This window comes from Chlorocebus sabaeus, chromosome 3 (assembly GCF_047675955.1).
Source record: "Chlorocebus sabaeus isolate Y175 chromosome 3, mChlSab1.0.hap1, whole genome shotgun sequence".
NCBI lineage: Eukaryota > Metazoa > Chordata > Mammalia > Primates > Cercopithecidae > Chlorocebus > Chlorocebus sabaeus.
Genome location: NC_132906.1, coordinates 92,609,392 through 92,613,003, shown reverse-complemented (window position 1 = coordinate 92,613,003; position 3,612 = coordinate 92,609,392).

Below are 3,612 nucleotides of genomic sequence, written 5' to 3'. Positions count from 1 at the left end.
CTCAACCTCTGTGTTGAATGTAATAAATATGGCTATGACCTACATTAACAGAAGCTGAGGTCTTTGTTAAGTTCTAAGCGTGTTAAAAGTGCGCAGAGATCAAAAAGGTAAAACCACCATTTGAGGACAAAACTCCCTTTCTCCTTGCCAAAACCACAGGAATGCCTGGATGCGTCTCCCCGCTGTTGCCGCTATGAGTGTGTTCACCCATATTTCAGAATAGAAACCTGAGGGCTAGGGTGGTGCTGCATTCTGTGTGCTATCTTGACTGGGCCGCAGGCTACCCGTATTTAGTCAAACGTGACTCTGGGTGTGTCCGTGAAGGTGTTTCCGGAAGAGACTAACATTTGAATCCGTGGTCTGGGCAAAGCACACGGCCCTCCACAATGCAGGTGGCCTCACCCAACCAGTTCAGGCCTGAATGAGACAAAAAAGGCTGCCCCGCTCCCATGCCAGGTACGAGGGAACTCCTCTCCCTCACTGCCTCCGGCTGAACATCGGTCTTGTCCCTCATTGGACTCAAACTGAAACATCGGCCCTTTCGGGGTCTCAAGCCTGACAGCTTGGCCTGGAACTTATACTGCGGCAGGGGCTCTCCTGGGTCTCCAGGTTGTCGACTGCAGACCTTGGGCTCGTCAGCCTCCATGATCATGGGAGCTCAGACAGCCTAGATAGCAAGCAACCATGGCAGTATTGATGGCCATCCCTCCCCCTACATTTTTGTTTATTGTATAAATAAAAATATATACAATTTTTATTTATGATTTACAATACATTTTAAAAACTAAAAAATGAAAAAAATAATGTTTTTGTCATGAGACATTCTTACTAATATAGTAAGTTTTCTTTTTACGACAGAGAAGAAAGGGAACCTGTCTTGGTCCATTTTGTGTTGTTATAAGAGAATGCCACAGAGTAGATAATTTATAAAGAAAAGAAAATTATTTCTTAAGGTTGGGAGGCTGGGATGTCCGAGATCAAGGTGCTGGCATCTTGTGAGAACCTTCTTGTTGTGTCATCCCATAGTGGAAGTTGCAAGGGCAAGAGAGTGTTTGAGAGAGCATAAAAGGAGCCAAACTCACTTCCATAACAAATCCAGCCTCTCAATAAGTAACCCACTCACTCCATAAGACATTAGAGCCCTCAGATCTAATCACCTCTTATTAGGCCCCACCTCTCAACACTGTTGCATTGGGGATTAAGTGTCCAACACATGAGCTTTGGGGGATACATACAAACCACAGCAGAACTTATTTTAAAAGAAAATGTAACTGATTCTAAAAGTCAAATACATGGCCTTCGGGTAATTAAAGTGGGATGAAATTTTAGAAACTAAGATGGAGGCTTACTAAAATATATATAAGAATTTTTTATGCAATTTTCCAGTAAAACTTGGCATTTATAATATATTTAGACTTGAATACTGTAACGATTTTACTCTCCAACTGCTTATATATTTATTGTTATTCTATTTTCAAAATAAGCTCTGCTAATAAAAGAACTACATCTTCACAGAATAAGGCAGGAAGGTAGCCTGTCATTCTAGGGACAAAGGATATATTTTATGTTAAAAAGCAAACTTCTCTGCCCCACGACTGACCAGAGTACCCCTCACTAGGAAGGGGCCGGGGTCTGTCCCCGGGATTGGCTAGCACCTCCCAGACTCAGGTGGCCCAGGGGGCTCCCAGGCTTCAGTTTCTGTGATGGAGACAGGGAGGGGAGGGTGGTAGCCGCAGGGCCCTGCTCCTGGGCCCACGGGAAACTGGATCGAGGACCCTGAGTGGCTCTGGCTGGCACCTCAGATTAGATCAGGGATGGGGGAGCGGGGGTGGCCTCAGAGCCAGAAGAGCCCAGGACCGGAGCAAGCTCCTGCAGGAGGAAATGTGCAGGCCCGGGTGTGTGGCCTGTACCGTTGGGGGTGGGGCCAGAGGCCACCATGGAGAAAGAGGAGGTGCTTTAAAAGCAGGCCAGGGCCTGCACAGGGCAAGAGACGGGGCGGCGCTGGCCGGGCAGCCCTGCGAGCCTCCGGGCCGGGCTTGGTCCTCCTCGCCGGGAGCCTGCGCTGCGGGTGCAGGGGGCTGGACTGCGGGCGGCCCCTATCTCCAGCAGGCGGGCTCTGCTGCTTCCCACAGTGGAAGGCCAGAAGGAAGGACACCTGCACTCCTGCCCCTGGGTCTACTGGAGACCGGCCTGGGGTCCTGCCAACCACCCGCACCTCCATCCCTGCAGCAGTGCCCCTGCAGACTCGGCCTGGTTTTCTAGATGAAGACGCGGCACCCCCTGGCCGGGCGCGCCCACCCTTGAGAGGAGCTCTCCTTTATGCACAAAGGAGAGCTTTATCCCAGTGTGCAGTCCCCCCAGTCATCCATGCTTGGCTGATGCTGGCTGTTGGGGCGCTGTCTCCCTAAGGGGCCTGACTGTGCATCCACAATGACGGGGAGTGGGTCCCACGCAGCTCCTCAGAGGCCTCACCCCTTCCCAGCTCCCACCCTCCAGACCCGCAGGCCCCCCGCAGGGCCGCACCTCCCGGAAGCCCTCCATAGTCCACAAATCTGACCTAAGTCTTGGTGACTCCTACGCTCCAATGGAGTCGTAATCCCTAAAATCGAGGGGGGGCCTTTGCTAGGTTGGTTTCTACCGAGGATTAATCCCTGGAATAACTGTCTGAATAGAATAAAATAAAAACAGGCTGCATGGTCAATAACCTTGGAACTTTTCTCTTGGAAATACACAATAAGCCATAATCTCTAGGAAAATTGCAGTGGAGAAACCTGTTTCAAATTTCTGATTTTATGAATTTTAAAACTAAAGTTAAATTGTTTTTATCCTAAGAATTTCTGGCCTTTGCCGTGGAATCATTTCTGCACGGCCAGGATTCCTGATGGCCCCTTAGTTTTAAAGGGAATCCACACCTAAAGGAGTCAGAGGCGGATTCAGATAACTGAAGCGCCGCTCCTGAGGCCTGAGCGGTGGCATTGCCTTTGTTTCTACACCGAAAGTCGCACAAAATCTGATTTCTTGGTTTCTAATTATGATTAAATAATTCATATGCTGTACTACATTAAATCAAATCCTGTCAATCCCCACCCCCCTGGCAAATGAACTGTCACTTAATAGACTATTCAAAAAACAGCCAATGCTCTGAAAGATAATTGCTTTCAATTTTCTAAGTTTTCACTTATACAGCATAATAAAGACAAACTGGTATGACCTGACTTTTTACAGACACAGTTCTCCCCAACATCTGGTCAATAGTATATAAATGTTTACAGGGAGAAATTAGTCGAAGAAAAAAGAAACCTTCATTATCCATATCGATTTCTTTCTAATGCTCATCAGAATTTTAAAAATAAAATAATTTGTTAACTTTCCAGTCATTCCTGTTGCCACACTGCTTCAGCTGGTGGTGTCAAGAAATTTAAGTTTAAGGATGTTTTTGTTCCACAACACTCCTACTCCTGTTCTGTACTATTTTAGAAGTTATCTAGAATAGTAAATTAAATATGTAAGTGTAAACCTTGAAAGGAGAGAGAAAAGAATAGATATATGTAAGATACAAAAATGTTCACACTTTACAACCTTGAATACCAAGATAATAAAATGCTCCCTATG